General features: G+C 40.3%; 1 long non-coding RNA gene across 1 annotated transcript; it reads left to right on the plus strand.

Annotated features, from left to right (window-relative positions):
• The first annotated feature begins 1,598 nt into the window (after nt 1-1,598).
• Nucleotides 1,599-20,156, plus strand: LOC147651645 (uncharacterized). Its single transcript, XR_015290438.1, has 2 exons — nt 1,599-1,737; nt 17,121-20,156. It is a non-coding gene; the product is annotated as an uncharacterized LOC147651645 (long non-coding RNA).
• Nucleotides 20,157-21,322: the final 1,166 nt, after the last annotated feature.

The raw sequence follows: 21,322 nt of genomic DNA on the forward strand, positions 1-21,322 counted from the left end.
CTTCTGGTACAAAATATTTTCCTCCTTAGAGACCTGTGTGACCTCAGGTGTGGCTGAGGCTCAGAACTGTTCTTCCCAGCTCCCATTCTGAGGCTGACCCCCATGTTGGGAGCTGAGATACCTCAGTGTGATCCTAACCTCTGTCTACTCTGTAATTAGGATAAATTTACAAATTACTCTGTAATTTGGATAAAGACCTTTCCTGATTTGTTACCACTACCACAAAGACTGTCTTTGCCTAGTCTTTTTCTACAGGAAGTTTGGCTGCAAAATCTGCCTTTTGTTTTCTAGGGCTCTGCACTGCAGTGCTCTCATTTTTCTAGGAATGAGGGGTATCCTGACTCTTTGGAGTCTCTTGGACTCCTGCCACCATCTCCTGCTACTGGACCACCTGAAGCAACTGTGTTGCTCCTGCTCTGGGACATCTTCCTCCACCTCCAGCCAGACATGTCCAACCCACAAGAGGGGCTCCTTCTGTAGATTGTCTTCTCCATTTTTAATTCTTCCAACTGTGCACTCTGTTCAGACTGGGGTCCAGCACATTCAAATAAACAAAAATACTTAATAGTGGAAAAGTCACAGGCAATAGTTTTACTGGAGGGAGGTGTGTACTTTATCCACAATGACTGCTCTGAAATTAGGATGAGAAGCTGGAATAAATGGCAAGGGGAAGCTCAAACTGTTTTGGAGATTTCTTGGAAAAACACATGGGGTTTTGAGACATTTATTTAGTGTGATGTGATTAGTGTATGCTGGGTGCATTATGGAGGTGACTCATTTGTTACTTGGGTGCAGGGGGGTAAAAGAGAAACAAGAGATGTTGGCTGTATTCTTGTAGAAAGCTTTGAGTTTTCTTTACTAAACTCTCTGCAGGATTTTTTTTAACTTTTCATAGAAAACCCTTATCTCTGTTCTCAGTCTAATTATGATGTTACTCACAGAGGAAGACATTTTCACATCTGAGCAGCCAGCACGGAATAAGGACTACAAGAGGACATAAGTAAATAACATAGGAAAGAGAGGTAGAAGGCAAAAGGAACAATAATTAAAATCAGAACTTCTAATATATTTCAATTTATGGTTGTTTGGGATTGTATAAATACTTTCCTACAATGCAGTCATTTAGATATTATCCTTACAGAAATCCATTTAGTCAGATAAATCAACAGGCGCAAGATTATGGTTCAGGTTTTTTTTACTCCTGTTAACTCTCCCATACTAAGTATGCACTAACATTCTTAGTTCTACTTGGGTATTTGTTTACACAGAGTATTAAGTTCCTAAATCTTAATTTAATTTTTGACTATGACAGTGATTAACTTCTCTCTCACTAAAATCCACCAGGCACAGCAAACTGTATGTGGAGACAGGACTCTCTCCACTTTGTTTGAATGCTGAGTTTGGTGGGATAAGATTACATGAAACCATTCTAATGGCTTTCCTTCCTCATCAGAGCCAATCATTGATTAACTTCAAGTTTTGGTGCCAAAAGTAGTGTTTTGTTTTCAAGATATTTTAATGCAACTTCTTGCAGGTGAGTTCTGTTGTTATTTCCCCACCCAGTGGAGGTTTATTAAGTGAGCATTGGTGGGTCAGCTGCCCTCATGTGCTCTGGGCTCCAGGTGTGTGGGATGTGTGTCCCGCTCTTGCCCAAGGACTCTTTCCTGGTACAGGATGCAGAGGGAAGGATTCAACCACCTCCCGTGTTGGAGCCCGTTCTGAGCTTGGCAGGCAAAGGTAAGGTAACCTAAAAAAATTAATATGATCGATTTTTACTTTTGAAATAAGGCCTTTGAACCTAAATTTTCAGTGTTACAGTGAGTATGAACCCTATGGTGACTTTGTCTCTAAGAGTAAATCTGTAGCAAATAGTGGGAGAACAGGGGGATGGGTGTGCAAAGAGTCCTTGAGCTGTCTTTATTTGACTTTCGTCAGAAATAATTTATTAAGCCTAATTTGAAAGGCTGCGTGGACAGATCTTGCAGATGCTAAAATGGAGGGATTGCTTTAGCCAACATATGGAAAATATTTACAGACCTTACACAATGGTGATATATAAGAGTAAACAGAATGTCAGATAAGCCCTGCATTCCTTTATTTTCACTTAAGACTCAGGAAAAAATATATGCTTCTTTGCTAGCAGGGAGAGAGGAGGGCATGTTGGAGGGCAAACTGATCTGGAGAAAAATGTGCATGTTAAGCAAAGTGAAATATCAACTTTAAAATCCTTAAATAATTCACATGCCACAATATTCCTTCTGAAGTCTGTGCAAAGGCTGATTTTTGTGGACTAGGAGCTTAGGTTATGGCTCGATTTTCTGTTTACCTCCATTAATTTGCAATTAGGAGTTCAAATATCATAATTACTTTGATCCTGCTCGTGGTCAGGGTGGGAGCTGTCTGTGCCAGCTGGGGAGGGGGACAGGCCAGCCCCTAGGGCAAGTTAAGGCTATTGTCCCTTTCCTTGGCCACCAGAGTAGTAGCCAAGGATTTCTCATGGAAGCACAGTCTGGGAGACTGAAGGCAGAGGGTCTCGCTGTGTGGCAGCCCCGCCTGGGGGAGCAGCGCTGAGCGGAGCTGGGAGCCCGAGGCAAGGCTTGGACACTGAGCTTGTCTTCCCGGAGCTGAGTTTAGCTGCTTCAGCTTAGGCGTGGCTACATTTTCCTGTGGTTTTACGCTATATCAGTGTTTGCACTGCATAAATCTGTATTTGCCTGCTCCCCAAGCTCCTCGGGATTCCCTAGGAGCATCACTCAGGAACAGCGCTGAGCCCCGGGGCCGAGCAGCCCGGGGTCATTGCTCGGGCGGGAAAGGCAGGAGCAGGCTGACAGCTCCAGTGGGATGCAGCACAGCTGGGGCTGACCATGCTCTGCCAGCCAGCAGCCAAAGCAATTCCAGCAAACCTTGGGTTGCCGGAGTTTTGCTGTAGATTTATTAGTATGGAGTCCTATGCAAATGGTCTCTCATCCTCCTCAATGGTGAATGGACTGGTGATGCCTTCTCCTTCTCCCCATACCCGTCCCCCTCCCCTTTTCATTTCTTTCAGAGGCAATGTTGCTAATATATAGGAAATTCAATACATTGCTAGCTAGGTGTGGGGAAAATGCATCTTTGACCAAGTATGTTACTAAAGTGGAGATCATAAGAAATATTAGCTTGTGTAAAATATTGGTGGTTTGAAACAAAGACATTTTTAAATGTTGCTGACCTAAGAACTTTCTTTGACTTTTGCTGTTGTTTCTTTTGGATATGCTTAGTTGTTTATCTAAGCAACTTTGGTAATTGAATGAGGTTTCAAGGGAAAAGGTAAGCAGAGGAAAAAAAATAATACAGGCAAATACAAATAATGTCTACTATAGCAGCTAAATTTCTTTCATTTTGAAACTCTGAGACTATTTTGGAATGTATTGATTCAGTAAACTTTTTCATGTTTCTAAAAAAGAGCAGGATTGAGAATACTTGCTGATACTGAAATGCTCAGGAACTACCTAAGATTTGTTAGTTTTGGCACAGGCCTGCAAAGGCAGTCTAATGTCATCATGTTTGAAAAAGGAGAACAGTGGCAAAGGGCAATTCAAGTGCAGTATAAGCTTGGTTAATTTACAGCACATCTTGTTTTTAATAAAAACCAGGAGAATCGGTATACAGTGCTGGCAGAAAAGCCTGAGGCAAAATCAGGTTTAGCTGTGGGTATCAATTAGGAAGAGCAGCCAATGTTTGCCATTGCTACATTTACTTCTTGTTGCTTAACCTTTTCAGGATTACTGTATCTTTATGTTGGGTTGGGTTTGTTTCAATTTTGCTTGTTTTGTTTTTTGGGTTTTTTTAAAGGCCAGTCTGTAACTGTGTCTGAGGTACTTTTTATATGACTGTGGTGTCCTGGTCTGCTCTAAGTTCCACTGACAAACACTCACCAGGTCACTTGCTGCTTGGTGCTCACTCACGTCAATGCTGCATCCAATAAGAACCAGCTGTGAATGCATCTGAGCTGTCTCTGATACAGTTCCAAGTCTGGAAAAATGAATTCCTCCCTTTCTTTGCAGACAGTGTTGTGCAATGGCCTGAGCTCACTAAATTCCTCTGTTGTTCAACAGCAAGTAACCTAGGTACACATCTGCTTAATGGCAAATGGCTTGTTGAGGCAATAGGTGTTTGGGAGACTTTTGTACCTTAAGCTCTGTTTATACCAACTCACCTTTTCATGCTGAAGGAATTACAAGAAATCATTACAACCATTACATCTTTGCCACTATTTCCATACTATTTTTCCAGCTAAGTGGACCTGAAGGACACTGGTTTTTTGGCAGAACTCCAAGAATCAGGTCAATTCTGTTGCTGCTGTACACACAAAACCACTGTCATGGAGTTTCTGTTAGCTGCTTATAAAGTGCTTCGAGGAAATATTTTATAGGAAAGATGTGAAATGGTACCATGAGCTAAGGTGGCTAATTATGAAACCATATGGAAAATAAAATGATAAAGCAAGAAAAACAACCCAGGCGCTTTGGTATGTGGTATTGTAATGTTTCCTGGAAGGGGTGAGCTTGGCTAGCAAGATTTCCATCATTATCCCTTTCCTCTTCTACCCACTACATCCCTTGGCTCTGTAGTGCTCTTGCAGGTGTTGTTTGTTGCAAAATACATCTAATCCCCAAGGAATCTTGAAGAGTACTCAACATACAATAAGCTATTTATGCCAACTGATCTCTATTTTTACTTTTGGAATGAGAAGTTTGCTGTGGTTTTTCTTCAAGAGGTTTTCACCATTTGCCTTAATAATTTTAATGTTTACAGGTCTGCAGTTGTTGACAGCATTAACTGTATTGTTTGTTCCCTTTCCTTCTGCAAGTAGTCTGATGATACACAGAAACACCATCTCAGCCACTTTCCTATTTTAGTATTCCAGCAGGCAATGTAGTTTTCCTGGGCTGTTTATTCTCTGCAGCTGTACTCCAAGGGTCCAAAATGAGGGCAGAAAGATAAAACCAGTTAATGCTATCAGTATGAACATTTGTGCTTTATCTTCATAAAATACTATGCTAATACTATGCTAAAATGCTAAGATAAGAAAATGGCTACAAATATAGTTTATAACAACACTGTACTTACAACTTGCAATGTTAGCAGCCTGCAGACTGGTCTATCTTTGTAAGCAAATGGATATTTTAATTTCTCATCTCCTCTCCAGTAAATACAGCCTATATTCAGGGCTGGGATATTCAGCTTCCTGAGTTGGTGGAACTGCCTAAGATTTCCAAGGACTACATGCTCACAGCTCAGGACTAGCTTGGGTTTGGCAAGACCCAAGTGAAAAAACAGTAAGAATCAGTTCTTGAAAGAGCTCCAGTGGTCTTAAAGGATGTAGCCCAGTTACAGTTAGGATAAAAAGTAGAAAAAAACAAGGAATACAACTGGTGTAGAGGCAAAAAGTATCTGCAAAATAGAGAAGTGGCCTGCACAAGGACTTGACAGTTTAGGAAATGGCTGCTGAATGTGGAAAAAGGTTCTGTCCATGCCTGGTGTTATACTTGGCTTTAGGGTTAATAGAGAGATGAAGCCTCAGTATACACTGACCCAAATCAGAACCTGAATTGTTCCTTCCTGAGCTCATGACCCCCCAGTTACGGCCCAGAGGAATGAGCTGCCAGGGATCTAATATTTGCACATCCTACCCTTCCCTCTCCTAAGTGCCTTCTTCCACCTGGTGCTTCTAACCCTGGGAGTTCTCTGCCCTAACACTAACCCCAGAAGTTGGCTGATCAGTATATAATAATGCCCGGTTAGAGCCCAGACAAATATTTCAGTATTTATTAATTTTGTGTGGCTGATCTATTACTTTGATTACCCTTTTGCATTCTGTCCCTGCTTGGAACTCCTAGCTTAGTGTCTCCTAACTTAGTGTCTCCCCTAACCCTAGAAATGGGCTGAACTTCAACTTATGGCCACCAGGCATGACTCAGAGGCCACGGGTGAAATCCTTGTACAGCTAACCTCCTCTTGTGGCAGCCCTATTTCATCCCACAGCAGTCACAGCTATTCTTTCAAGGTAATGAGTAGAGTGGGTGGTGATCGTTCAGCCCTCATTACATCATGTTCCTAAGAACAAGTACATTACAAAGAGAAGAGAAAAAACGCCTTTTCTCCAGGCCTATTCTGCTTGGCAGACAGACAGCTTCTATACTGGTCTGTGCTGAGGTTTGCTGTAGCTACATTCCTGCACAGCCTTCCCCAAAACCTCCCTGTCATGGTCACAGTTCGTGCTTCTTTCGAAAAATGGCCTCTCTGGTGGGACAGATTGGAATGGCTTTTCTCCAAGCTCGCAGTTTCAGAAGGTTGAAAAAGTGTGATATTTCAGGACTGTTGCTCTGTGTTCAACAACTTCATTTTAAATATAGCCTTGAACAAATGATTACTAACTCAAGCCACTCAACTGGAGACCAAAGCACTGTCAAGCCCATGGAAACATGCTAACAAATGTAATACTGACCAAATGTCTAGTAAGTACATCATGTCACATTTTTGAGAAGAGTCACAAGGTAAAATATTCATTCTTTGGCAAAGGGCGGTCTCAACTAGGAGGTGCCAAAGGAATTAACAAAGCTTTGGAAATCTCTACGTATCCTTTTCTCCAGGGAAAGAGAACTCAAACATTATTTCCTTGACTGTTTACATTGGAAAATGAAAGCTGGAAACCCAACAAGGACACACAAATTTCAACACAGATTGTTGTCACAATTAGCACTCTGTGGATTATTGATTCTGAAGTTGTTGAATCTGTTCTCAGGGGTCTGTTTTGCAATTTATAGGGTTTTATAATTTATAATATATAAATTATAATTTATAGCATTTTATAATTTAATTGGAATTTGCAAGGTTTTTATGCATGTTTGTTTATAAAAATCAAGGCTGTGTACTGAGATTTTTAGTTCTCTGCTCTACTAACATAGATATGAGCAGGGTGTATTCAACAGTCCAGTCACTGTTAGCTGAAGGAGAGACAGGTAACCCTACCTGGCCTTGGATGAAACAACTAAGACCAATTAAGGTATAGAAGGTCATTAGAGCAACTTCTCATAGTATTTCTGAGATAACAGCTGATAAAAATTCTTATGTGAAAGAGCGCACTTTGCTCAGCAATTGTCCCGCACACTGGATTTACTGTAGTATGAGTATTATTATTTAGTATTATTATTATTTAGTATTATTATATTATTGAGACAGTTTCAGACTTGTCCTCTGCAGCTGGTGGTGTGTTTGGTGTAAGAACAAGTGTATTGCAGCACAGCACCATCTAAAGCAGCAGTACTTGAATCTTCACACCCTCCCCACTGGTGATCAGATTTACTCTGCTCTGGAAAATAAAGTGGATTGCAGGTCTGAAGAACCTTAAGTATATTGCACAGCACTCTACCCATCTCCTTTTCTGTGGGCACTTGAGCATCTTCGAGGTTGCCACAGTCCATGCACTTCCCAGCCTCCATGTCCTCCTCTGCCTCTGTTTGGGTGGGAAACTGAATTTTATTTTAACAGCTAAAGAAAGGTGGCTTAGGGGCATTCAAAATGCACTCTGCTGCACCCCCTGGGAAGAGTTGTTTTTTTACATGTTGGTGAATTAGCCAAAACTAATGGCAAGAACTGGTAGAATGAACTGAGGAAGGCAGGTTCTTTTGTTTGAGTATGCTGTGAGCCTTTGTCATGTCATTAATTATATGGCATCAACTGCCTCTCATTTGTTTCTCCCTAACTGCAGGAATGCTCTTAATCATGCTTATTTCCCCACACATTCATATGCATTTTTCTCCTGACCTTTCTGTTGTCTTTTTGTCTTTTATTTTCGTCTCATTTTTTTAAAGAAAATATTTTCTTCCCACAACACTCCTTTGCTTTTTATCCCCATGCCCTGTTGGCTATGGCATCCAGTTAATGCTACATTTCAGGCCTTTTGATCACATCTGTTAAAAATCTCATGATTGAGCTGGATATCATGTACTCAGGGTTGCTGAAGCTTTGTGGTGCAGGGTTTGCAGCAGAAGCTCAGAGAGAGCAAGCTACTCTAGGTACTTCCCCTGCTTCTCTAGTGGGTTCTGAAACCCATGTTAAAGTGGATGCTAGGAAAGAGACGGTACTGTTATTCATTTTGGCTGTGTTAGATTCAGCATGGATTTCTGGTCTCTGATCGGTACAGCAGTTACTATAGGATTAACCAAAGCTGCAAGGACAGCTACAAACAACTTACTCTTTCTAATCAAATCTGAGCGTTTTATTGAACAGGTCCCAAAGACGAAACTGAAGAATGCTGATAAAATTACAATAGTTGCCACCATGGACTTCAAACAAACTAATTTCATACCCCCATTATAAAACAAAAAGTAAAGCTGGGTGCCATTTCTGCTCTGAGAGGTTTTTGTCCACCAAAAAGCTCCAGGCTAGCACACAGTATGTAAACTCTGTTTATGACAATCACTATTTTGTGTCTTTGCTGATTTATAACCTACTTGAATGAATAATGCCTTGTACAAAAATTGATTGGCAGATTGTTGGTTGTCCTTAACCTGTTTGTCTAACCAATGGCATTGAACCATTGGCAATGCTGGGGAGCAGCACAAGTTAGCCAGGAACTGGTATTTCATCATGTCACTATGGTGGTATGAGCTCGCTGATAGCCTGTGATGATGGATCAGGACAGCCAGCCTTGGAGAAAGTCTTGCCTGTTTAAGGACTAACACGAGGAGACGCAAGATAGCTGTCATGCCTCCAGGCTGTTTCTGTAAAAGAGAAACAGACCACTGCACTGTTTTGCCAGTTAGGCTGGAAAGTGTGTTTGGTTTATGTATCATATAAATAATAAAAGTAATAAAAAGACACAAATACCTCACCTCAAATGAAGCGGTTGGGAACAAATTTTAGAGAAAAACAAAGAGCTGACCAAAGCACATTAACCACTCTGACTTAAGTCTGACTTCAGTCTGCGACTAAGGGCTTTATTAGCCTCTACACTCGACGTGCTCTGTTGATTTAAGCACCTAGGGTTTTTTTCCTGCTTCTGGCAAAACCAAGAACTGATGAGTATAATTGTGTTTGTGAATGTCCCTCACCAGAGAGAAGAGGGGTGCCAGGACTCCCCTTGTTCACTCTTGTCCCTGCCCAGAAGGCCAGTCAGTGCTTGCTCTGTTAGGAGACGCTGGCAGGAGCGTGTGTTTCCTTGGCAGAAATGCAACCTGTTACACACACACATATGAAATAGTACACAATGTCCTCTTTCCTCAAGCACTGGAAATGAGCATAATGCCGTTTCCTTGCTCAGACATCCAAGCCTGCCTTCCAGAGAGTGCTGTGCCTGAGTCCCAGCCCCCAGCTCCACGTACCACTGGCCAGGCTGGGGGCTGGGCTCCCACAGCTGCAGTGCTCTGGCCTCTTGTGAGAGTTCCATCTCCAAGGGAGCTGCTGAAGCCAAGTTCACATTCAAACAGTCTAAGTCTTGCCATCTATCAGCCTGTATCCTGGCCAGTGGCTTCTGGTGTCTGTTTCTTTAAAATGCAAAGCTATTAAATTTATTTAGCTACTTTATTTAGATCAAATGTAGTTTTATGGTGTCTTGTGGGTATGTAAAGGTTGTTGTCATCTCCTCACCCAGTCTTTTGTAAAAGAGTTTTTTTGGCTTTGGTCGACTTTTATGAGGACCAATTAATATTTAGTTGATGCTTTTTTTTTGAAAGATCCTTGATCTTTAAATATGTGTTTTTCTGCCTGTGTGTGGTTCACAAATCTCAGCCATATTCAATGCTGAGGAAAACATCATGGTCAGCTTCTGCTGATATAAGCTGCCATTAGCAGAAACATATCAAATACATCAGCAGACAACAGGAGTTCTTAAGTGATTAGGGAAGATTATATTAGTTAGTCTACATATTTTAGATATTACTACATTCTGACCATTATTAGATGATTACTTCACACAAGAAAATTCGCAGACCAGCCATGCTGCACCAGTGTGGAGGGTAGGGACAGCTGTCTCTTTGCTCTAGGAAAAAACTCATTACAACTAAAATGTATTGTTTATAAGCATTTGGTTGCAAAAGAATCTACCTGGGTAATTCCTTAGGAGGAATGAATTTCTGGTCTGCAAAAAGAAGCAAAAAACTTTCTAATCCCTTGGTCTGGTGCATGATGCACCAGCTGAGTGACACTGCAGGTGCTCCCATGGCTGTGAGTGCCAATGGAGAAAAAAGCTGAGACAGAGCAGACTACCAGGGTCTGTCTGAAGACATTTTTTCCAGATACCAGGAACTATAATCTTTCCTGGCTTCCTTGAAATGCTGAATGCTAAAGTAAATACTGTAGATGGAAAAACTGAAGGAGAACACACAAACAAAAGATCAAATGGAGTGGAGACCCAAAATTCACATTTTAGGTTTCCTTCAGAAATAGAATTAAGAAAAATGAAGATAAAGGTGATGATATATTAGGAAAAACAAGAGAAAAATCTGTGGGGTATATATTACCCCCAAAGAAAACTCACAGCCATTACAAGTCTCAGAAACAAAATAATTTTTTACTGAATACAGTAAACCAGGTTTTCAGGATAGAACAAATGATTTTTGAAGTCTGAGGGAAGCAACAGTTCTATGATTTGGAAGATTAGGCCAGCAGAAGATGGTGCAGCCTGCTTGCCAGGGCAGAGCCTCCTGGGACATGTGTCTTAAGCCACTGATCAATCAGCTGTTGCAGTCTTCTCGGGAATCTCTCTGTAGAATTTTGACAATATATACTCTCACAATTTATGCTATGTTTGAAAGGCAATTATAATAACTTGTGATTACAGATTTTTCTATATAGTTAACTTGGGTTTTAAGTTACAAAATTTAAGTGGCTTGGGACACCCCTTGTAAAGAAAGTGCTGCCTCTCTTGATGTCAGCAGAGGTGCTGGAGCTGGAGTTGCCTGGGTAAGTGGGAAGGAGTATCTGGTGCTGCCTTCTCATGCTCTCTTTGGGAATGTTTTACTCCAAGAGCATGTCAGACATGTTAGCCCTGAGCATCCTGCACAGGCTATCTTCTCCCTTCTCTCCAAAGTCTCTTGGAGGGTGTGTGTCAAGGTGGCCATGTCCATGTTGTAATTATTAACGCTGTAGGATTTGTGCCAGAATACTGCAGGGGTGCCTTCAGTTGTATCCCAGAAATTTGAAAAACTTTGAAAAGAATAAAAAATATGTGAAAAACATAATCCTACAGTATCTCAGAGGAACCTGCTTAAGCAAAAATATTCTAACTGAAATAAGGCCTGGAAATGCACAAGCTATTGAGTCACCTTCTATCCTGACATTCTTCTCTTTCACTCTTACCACAGCACATTTCCCTCATATATGAAGGCATTCTGTCAGCACTTCATTGCAATTAGATTGGTTGCACTGGGAATGGCTTTTAACGAGGCAATTTAATCCTGTCTGGTCTCAGGAGTGCAACTGACAGCGAGGAGTTGTGTGCAGGAGATGCAAAGATATGGAGTTTGCAGCAAAGTGTGAGCATTGTGTAAATAATCCTGTGGGTCTGATGCATATGTTCTGGGTATTGATTCATGCTAGAAGTTTAATTTGAAGTGAACGGGGAAAGAGACTTATCAGTGCCTTGAATCTGATGGTTGCTGAATGCTCTCAGTTCCCTGTGGAGCTTGAAAAGTTGGTTCCTTTTGCTTGTTACTGTTCCTTTCTTTATTCAGTATTCTCCTGTGAGGTTTTATTTTATCTTTATTTATGGGCATGTTTTTCTCTGGGAAGTTAATTGAAACCTTTTTTATAAACAAGACATGCATGCATGTTAAGCATGGAGGCTGTGTACCCACAAAGGCTACAGGGAATTTTAAACAGAGGAGTCAGGAGTGGCATAGCTTCCCTGGACCAAAGTGCCATTGGGTAGAGACAGACTGTTGTGCATGCAAGACAGCTGTCTTGGGGAATCTGCTGTTTGCTTAAATTGATTTTTGGGAAAAAAATTTGTTTATTGGGAAAAAGAGTGTTTGTCAGTGGGAAAGTATCAAACCACACTGAGGAAAAATTGAGGAAAAAAAAAAAAAATGCTTTTTTTCCCTTTGTTTTAAGGGGAAGCAAGTTTATTTCAAAAGCAGAATCGAGTTCTGAAAGCACAGCTATGCTCCATGGGACTGTGTATTTTTCACACCCCTTGGCTGCACCAAGATGTCCAAGATGTTAAAGGGTTCTTAGTCTGACGTTGCTAATGCTACTAAGAACAGACAGAGTGCAACTCTTCTCTCGTTGAAAGCCTCTTTTAATAGCCTTGTGCAAAGCTCTCTAAAGTCAGTGGAAATGTTCCAGCTAACCTCAGTGGGCACTGAGCCAGGTAATCCATCACATCTGTCCCAGTCACCTGTGGATGTACAGAAATAACAAGCAGTAGAACGTGCTTAAACTGTGCAGCACAGCCCAGGAGTTTTTATAATCTGTAACATCCTTCTTGTAAGTACTGGAACACAATACAATCCTTTTAAAAAACATAAAAAGGCTCCCAAAATTCACTAGCACACAGCAACAAAAAACCCCATACCCACAACCAAACGAAAACCCCCCAGTAAACAAACATACAACTCCACCAAACAAAAAAATCCAAAAATCTCCAAAAGAGACTCCAAATACATTGAAGACAAATCTTGAGGATCTGCTTCTGAGAAACTCTTTTATTGTGTGAAAGCTGGAGTCCAAAGTCAGTCCAGAGAAGTTCTATGACATTAAAAGAAAACAGAATTTCCTGCTGTAATACAGCAGACAAGGAGGCTGTGAGCCACTGTATTTGGAAAAAACAGGTATATGAGCAAATGGATTACAAATGCTTTATAAAATTGCTCTCTTTAGTGTTTTCAAGCCGAAGCCACCTCTCTGGGCAATAAAGATATATAACTCCTGTGGCCAAGAGAAGTAAAAAGCAACTGGCCTGGTGTTTTACTTCTCCTTCAACCTTCACTTTTTAAAACAAGGTGCCTTGTCCTTTGAATTATTTTTTTCACTATCTTTAACATTACTCAGACCTGTGGTGCAGAGATCCATTTCCTAAGATGCTTGTGACTACCAGCTGATTGTCAGAATGATGTCATCGGTAGAGATTTCTATTTTTTTACTATTTTGAGGTTATTCTAATGATTCAAGCAGCTAAGGAGTCTGAGGGGGCAGAGGAGGAACAGCATCCCTCTTCTTTCAGCAGGATCTGAGCTCCCATCTTGCTTGTTATCTGTGATATCCCCTTCCTCTGGATCCTTGTTTTCTGTCCACATGCCACTGGTCTTCTAAGACCATTCTCCCAAGTGCTGGAGATGCCCACTGACAACCTAGTCTTTTTAAAACCCCTTTGCATGCTTTTTCTGGAGTGGAAAACTTCACTACATTAATGACAAACTCATTTAGAGAAACAAGCACATTTTCCTTACAAGCCTCTGCTGGGAAAGGGTGAGAGATTGTATTTTCTTCAGCTGTTACAGTTGGCTTTTAAGTCTTTTTACTGAAATAGCTTGATTTATTTTGGTTGTCAGAAATTTACACATTCAGAGCTCTGGGAATAAGTGCAAATATTTACAGATGGCAACAACAGTTGGAATAATGTCTGAACAGCCTTCTTCACAGCAGTTAGCAGGGTGTCCAGGAGGAACTGAAACTACAAGAGGGTTTGCTAGACACAAGCAACAAGAGACAAACAGCTTACTCAGTGGAGATGGCTAATCTCCATTATGATTTTGAATTAGCTTTCTCCATCTGATTAGTTTACATTACTGGAAAGAAGTGTTATCAAAACTGTATTTCTTCACTCTTAACAGAGCCTTTTGCAGAGCAATTTTTTATATGCTCTGGATTAGACCAGCTCAGGGTTTGAGAAGAGTTAATGTTTGATTTCTCACCTCATATTTGTAAGCTTTCAATGAGATAATGGACATTTGTATGTAGCTTGTGAGGCAGCTTCTCTCCAGAGCTGAGAAGGAATGGGCTTCTACACGTGGTATCTTCTCCTCAAGAAAGAAACAGCATTACTCTAAAGAATCTACCTCTTCTATTAAGATACATTAGAAAATTGGCAAGATTTCCTAGTCTAAAACAGGTCCTCTTTTTCATCTCTTGTAAGTCATCAGTTGCAGACACCAGCACAGTCTCTGGATCAGTTCCTATGGAGCTTGGGTCATGGCAACAGTGATGCTTTCATCAGATGAGAGACTCTGCTACTGAGACTGGGGAAAACTTGCTCTCATGTTAGTTCCTGCCTTTATGTCAGAACTGGTGTTCATGTACATTACTGTCAAGCAAACCACACCAGAGGCACATGCACAGGTGAAAACTAAACATTTGGGACTGAAGCAAAGGGAGGAAAATTAATTTTCACCCAGATCATCTCCCTGATTTATCTCATGGTTGCATTCCCATGGTTGTTATTCCTATTGATAAAGGAGGAGAATGTAAAATTGGCTCTTCTGGCAGCAGCCTGCACTCAGGTCAGCATGAGGCTAGTGTAAAACCACTGTCCAAACCCCAGTCTGTACAGCTCTTGTACTTGGTAGGAGAATCAGAAGCAAAGTTCTCCACAGCCTTTGGTTTGCCATTTTAAGCATTTGGTTTAGTCAAAAACAGTGACTGAAATGTTGTAACTATGAAGAGTATGTAATATGTAATTCTTGCAAAATATTGATATTCTTTAGAGCCTAATGTGCTCTGAGGCCATAATTGCATTTTGATCTGATTAGAATGTGTCCACAAAAACCATGAGATGCCACAAATGCTACTTGATTATTGAGCTTTCAAGGCCTTGTCCCTTTACCTCCCTGGAGATGAAATTGTGAGCAGATGCTAACAAAAGCCTGAAAGCTTTGACCTGAATGAGTCCTGAAAAAATGATATCCCTTTCTAGAAGTTGTAATGAGCTTCCTAAACAGGGCTCCTAAAACCAGGTACTTCAGTTTATCGGGAGAAAAGTACTTGGAATGTGGAGATGGTCAGACTGTGAAGTCTGTTATTTATTCAAAATGTACTGCAGCATGACTGACCTAACTTCCATCTATTTAAAATTCCTTAAGAAAAGTCAAGCTGGATATGTTAGTGGCTAGTGTGGGGCTTGGTAGCCATGCCTAATGCCCGAGAGCCGCACGGACAGCGCCGTGACTGGTCTGTCAGTGCTGCACACAGCTGCTGCTGGCAGGTAAAGCCCAGCAGACAGAGTGCAGATGTCTGCAATGGTGCCTCATTGCCCTGCTCCTGCAGCACCAGTGCCAAGCTCTCCTTCCATTCTGATGTGTGCTTTAAGTTGCTTTAAGACACTACATTAGGTAACATGCCATGGGGACAAGGTGCGTTTCAATGTCTGAGCAGAGAACAGAAATCACAGCTGCTAAAAAGCTTCCAGAGACAAAAAAATTGCCTCTAAAGCAAGGCTTGTTTGGGAATGAAAGATGCATCTAGTGATCAAACAAGAGGTGACCGTGCTGCTCTCCGTGTAGCACTTGATGGCAAGTTGCTGAGAGTGATTTCAGCCCTAAGATGTCTGCACAAAAGGTTTTTCAAAGATCCCTCACCACTTGTCTTGGCAAATCCAGTCTTAATGAAGTTATGAGAAGTATTAATCAAACTAAAGATGTCAAGAAATTATTTGTGCAGTTAAACCAAAATGATGGAAGAATAAGTTATGGCAAATAACCATGTTAAATGAGGGTCAGGTTGCTCTCTTAATCAAATAATTTTGCCAAATATTTACTAAAATAGGACAGACTCTTGTAAAAGTATAAATAGTTTGTTAGTTATTTAAATAAAAGATCCTTACAAGCCTTATTTGGTATGATTCTTTGATAGTGTTTATGAGGAGGGTTTTAATAGCAGGATTTCCATTGTGATTTTTCACTAATGAATAATATTTCTTTTTTTTCTCCTGGCAAAGTAAATTTTCCCTATAAAAATCTGATAGAAAATATACTACTTTGTAAATTATGAGATTGTAAACACTCCATACATGAACTTTACCACTAAATTAATAGTTTATTTAGAAAAGGTGTTGCCATTTGTGGGTTTTGATTAGATATTTTGCTGCTGTTTTGCAAAAGGCAAGTTCTGAACCCCTGATAAGAAAATATTTAGATATGCATGGAGGAGGGGGAATGTTCTGGAAGAGAAAGCTTACGGTCTTTAGCCCAAACATGTTCTTTGTGCACACTTGTATTGGCAGAACAGGTTATGTTCAGAACAGATAAGACAGATAGTTTTAAAATGTTATATTAGAGAATATACATAAGATAATGCAACATGAATATTGGGAGTAAATGTGCACATTTTCAGTCTCCCTGACCTTGGGGAGTTGGGAATGCCTGCATTCATGTCTTGCTTCATCCTGTTATTTACAATTCACATCATTCCTTAAAAAGAACCCCAAAAGAAAGAGTTAGAAGATACAAATTACTCTCTAATAGTATGGAAGTCCTGCATAAGGAAATCTAAGAACTTTAGGAAGTGAAAAGTAAAGTATAATTACATTTTGGACACTTCTGAATTTATGGGAAAGAGCAGAATTATTTGATTCAGTTTTGGTGCCATTGGTGTTAATACCACACATCCAGTGGAATTACAAATGGGGGTGAGGATGGGAGAGTGTTAAAAAACCTAGTGTGAATGGATAAATCAGAAAGCATCCCTGGTGAAAAGATTAGGCAATGATTGTTCACCAGGTTATCCTGAATCTTCTTCTTGGTTATCCTATGTCTATGTATCAAACTTTGGCAACCACAGTCCAATTTAGCCAAATGAGGGAACCTTGGGATATGTCACATGAAAAAGGTTGGGTTGTATTAGAGAGGGATTAAAACAAAGATTCAGCAATATTTTCAGCCAATCTGTGTACAAAAACCAATTTGGCCTGAAATATTGAAGGCTGAACTCTGTGGCTGCTAATTTTAAACATTTTATTTTGATATATTATGTTGATATATAAGTTTTGCTGCTTTTATTTTTAGTTTTCTGATTGTGTAACCCATAGTTGTGATGGTGTTTATATGGGTCATATCTTTGGCTTTGGTGGAAGTGGCAATAAGTTTTATCAACACTATCAACTTCTGAGTTTTAGTTTTCCTCTTTTTGTCCAACCTTGCTTTAAGGCATCTATGGGAGTTAGGTGCATATTGTACTAAGCATGGTCACAAGTATAGAAGCATTCATTACCTTCTGGATGTGAAAATCGCCTGCTCTGAAGGGAATTCAACTCCACAGTAATAGCTGGAACTATTGGAAATTACTGATGAAGAAAGGATTAAGCCTGGTGCTTTCCAGGCAGGGTCAGAAAACCAACTGGAGTTCCAGCTGCCAGCCACCAGAAGCTAGAACCATGAAAAAAAATGGGGGCTGCTCACTTTATTTTACAGAGATTCCATCCTGACATCCTGTCTGTCTGTACATCATAAGGAGTAATAAGATATAAAATTATTTTCCATTGAAGATCAATTCCATCTATACAACCATTAAAATGTGGAGTATGCTTCATTCCCTGCAGCCACCCAAGAGGAAAATGAAGCTAGCTAAGGGCTAGACTGCCATCTAACTCTAAGCATAATATCCTATAATATTGTTTCAGAAGTCTGGAAGTATTCCAGCTATGTGATCAGATTATTTGAGTCCAAATGATACCTAAGCAAGTGAGTCAATAAAGAGATTAATCATAGATGAAGCAATTAAAAAACAAGTCAAATAACTGAAAAAGGACGAGTAGAAAATGGAAACAAAACATAAGGAGTGCAAAACCATAGCAACAGCCAATGTTGCTGGCTACAATAGGCTTGTGTTAACTAGAAATAGAACGAAGCAATGCAAGGGATCGGAAAATAAAAGATAAAGGCAGTTTCAGTATTTTCTGTTGTAAACCATGCCATTTATGGAGTAATATGGCAGAAAGCAGTACAGATAAACAAACTGTTTTAAAAAAAGGGGAATAGATAAATCTGTGAATGAAATGCACTCTACATTTTAAACTATTAAATGAGAGAAAATTCGAAGTGTTAGCAGTTTTTTGCTTAAAAAAGAAAATACTGCTGATGCAAGCAGATTGTTAAGGACCTTTCCTGTACAAACATCTGCAAAATAATCTGTCATGGTTAAACAGCAATCTTTAACTGGTGACATTGTTTATATGAAAAGCAATTTCAGTGCTAAAGCCTTGTGAAATACAATGGTAAAGTGAGATGTCTTTTTCAGCAAGAGACAAGCAACAGCACCAAACTTGTAATGCTTGAAAAATTAGGGAAAAAACAACAAACTTGAAAACAAACAACAGAAAAGAAAGTGAACAGTAAGATTTTGCAATTCTGTTAATGTGTTTCAAGGGGTTGGGAATTTGCCAGTACAATATACAAGATGTCTCTGCTTCAGAGGATTTTAAAGCCTGGACATGCCTTATGCCTCTAAGTAATCTCAAAGAGTTGAAGGTATGTGGAAATCCAGCTGAGTGTTGATGCTGTGCCTCAGGCTTTCTGCTCCCAGGTTTCCTAATATGCCCACAGGTGGATTTCTTGCTATTTTATGTGTACTTTTATACATACTAGAGATAGTCCCCGTGTGGGCAAGAAATTTGGGTCTGTCTTATGGGCCGTCTATTAACAGATCTTAGAGGTTTCTACTCTTTGGCAGTTTTGGTAGAAAAAGTCCAAAGTGGGTTTGTGGATAAACAAGAGAGATTATACAAACAGTATAATCACTAAAACCTCCTTACTGCAGGAGATCAGACCAAAACCCAAGGCCTACTAGGTAATATGCAAGGAGAAATGCATCAGTTGTTTAACTGAAGGGTGTGTTGAGTGAAAGAACACGCAGGATGGGGGAATAAACAGCTGGGACTCATTTGATTGTAACACTCAAAGCACCAGACAGTAGTGTCAGAATTTCTGCAAAGCCAAGGAATCCTCAAGAGACAATGTTCATCTGCTGACTTGAATGGAATAGTGGGAAGAATAGGATCAGCCAAATTACTTTAACCTGGCTTTGCTCCAGTGAATACTATTCGATGAGGCAAATTCTAGAATATTCACTATTAACAAATCATTTGCACAGCATCAATTCCTGTCTTAGTGTTCTGCACCCAGTGTTCCTCTGGACAATAATGAAAATATTTGGTGGGGACACAATATGTTTTGAGAAAAGATTCCAGAAACACACAAAAGCAGCATTCTAAATCTTGTGTTATGTCTTTGGAATTGAGACAGAGCTCCCATTTTTTATCTTTTTTTTTTTTTTTAATAGATAGATATCATTGGTACTGAGAAAGTACAGAGATGAGAAAGCCCAAAACAAACAGGAAAAGCTGAGCAACTCTAGTCATGCTACAATGGAGGAGATGCTTCTTGCATGTTTACTTTTATGTGGAATTCCTTGCTTAATAATGTAGGTAAAACTGTTTTGCTGTCTTTTCAAAGGTGAGGATGGATGGGAAAATGAGCTGATTTTAAATCACCATGGCAGTGTTGTTATTTTATCCAAAAAATCAAAATCTTAATCAGCTATTTCTGATGTGAACTTCAGACTTCAGCACCAACACAGCCGCAATTGTACAACCAGTAAAAGAAAAATTTCCAGAAAAAATATGATTTCAAAAGCATTGAGCAGAACAGAAAAGATGATTTGTATTTTTAAAAATTGCAGACAAAGAAACCATAGAACTGTGGTCGCATAGGTCTCTGTACATGCATCAGGGGGATTTAGATGTGTCCTTTTCAATGGGTATGTGTTATCCATGAATTTGGATTAAATGAGTTTGAAAGTATAGTTTGATACATTTGCTCCTCTAGCAAGGCCTATCAGAAAAAAATCATGTCTCTTCCACAGCCTAGCCCCTTCATCCTGCTGTGCTCTCCTTATAGTTCATTATCCCCTAGGTTGTGCTCGTGCAGTGGTGTGATGACAGTGGGCTGCTCCATTGTTTCAGCAGCTCACTTTGCAGCAAGGTCAAAAAAAGCAGCTGTGCCAGAGTGGGGGGGGTAGGAGGGCAGAGGATGTTCTTCTGCAGGAGGGACCCTTTTAAACACACAATGTTTCTGGAGAAAAGGTATTTTTGCTGCATCCTTCAGGCATTGCATCTCAAGACTTTGAAATCTGTAGATTACTGTCACAATATCGAAAATAAACAGTGAAACCTACAGTTGATCATACCATACATTTAATTTTTTCAAGTGATCCTTTGAGTGATTTGAGGAAACTCACTAAAACCTGTGTGCTGTAATCTGGCCATAAGGGTCTACGGCATTTCCCTGGAGGACATAGGGATTAGGCTTCCATTCCTACCTTATTTAAGCTTTAACTTGAAACTGAACTGTTGTTGGGATCTACAGACAGCTCAGTCAAATCTGTTCTGGAAGAGTCTCAGAGCAAAAAAAATGAAGAGATTAGTCACACCAGCTTGCCAGGAGACTTTGCCTTATATGTTATAAGGGATTTGCAAAGGGGAACTTTGAAATTATGGAACTGTGCACAGCTATAGAAATACATGAATAGCAGCAGCAGCAGAAGGCACAAGTGAGTCAGTGCTGGAATCAGCGCTGCCCCACAAAGCCAGGACCTGGTGGCTGAAAGACTCTGGCATTGCTTTGTACTTCTGATAGAAAATGTACTCCCAGGCAATACTGTTCTGTGATGGCTGGGCCACTGTGTGCTCTGAATGCAGGCTCTCTCTGCCCTGAATGTCTCGTTCAAATAAGGGTTTATATTCAGGAAATCTTTGTTTATGAGTCATCTTTACAATCTAAGAGGAGGTGGCCTGTACATGGGAGGCTGTACCCTGACACAGTGGCCTGAGCTTGGTGATGAGAAATGCAGAGTTTGGACAGTGGTCCTGGCTTTTTGCATCTGTGAAATCTTCTGATTGGGCACGACACTTTTGGAGAAATTAAAGTTCTGGGATGAATGTGCTTGTGTTACATATGTGCCCCAGATGAGTTAAAGTAGCTTAATCACCATGAGAGGAATGGGGAAACACACACAGTTCCTCCCATGGTAGCTGCTGACATGTAGAGGTGGGCAAAATGGGATCCCTGATAAATGCTGGTATCTCGTTTAATGTATTATTGATTTTATTATTATTTTGCTTAGATTTATAAACACCAAGTACTGAAGAAATATTAGATTTTTGTGGGCTTTCCCTACACAGAAACACCCACAATTCTCTCTGTAGTATAACATCACTTTCCTTCAGGGCAACTGTTGTCAGGAACAATCAGTATGGCCAAGTATTTCCCACCGCTTCCACCCAGTCAGGAGGTTGTTGAATAAATCTGATTTAGCCTGCACTCAGATGGAAGCAGGATATTGAGGGAGTTTG

The sequence above is a fragment of the Cyanistes caeruleus genome, chromosome 9 (assembly GCF_971803275.1).
Source record: "Cyanistes caeruleus chromosome 9, bCyaCae1.hap1.1, whole genome shotgun sequence".
Taxonomy (NCBI): domain Eukaryota; kingdom Metazoa; phylum Chordata; class Aves; order Passeriformes; family Paridae; genus Cyanistes; species Cyanistes caeruleus.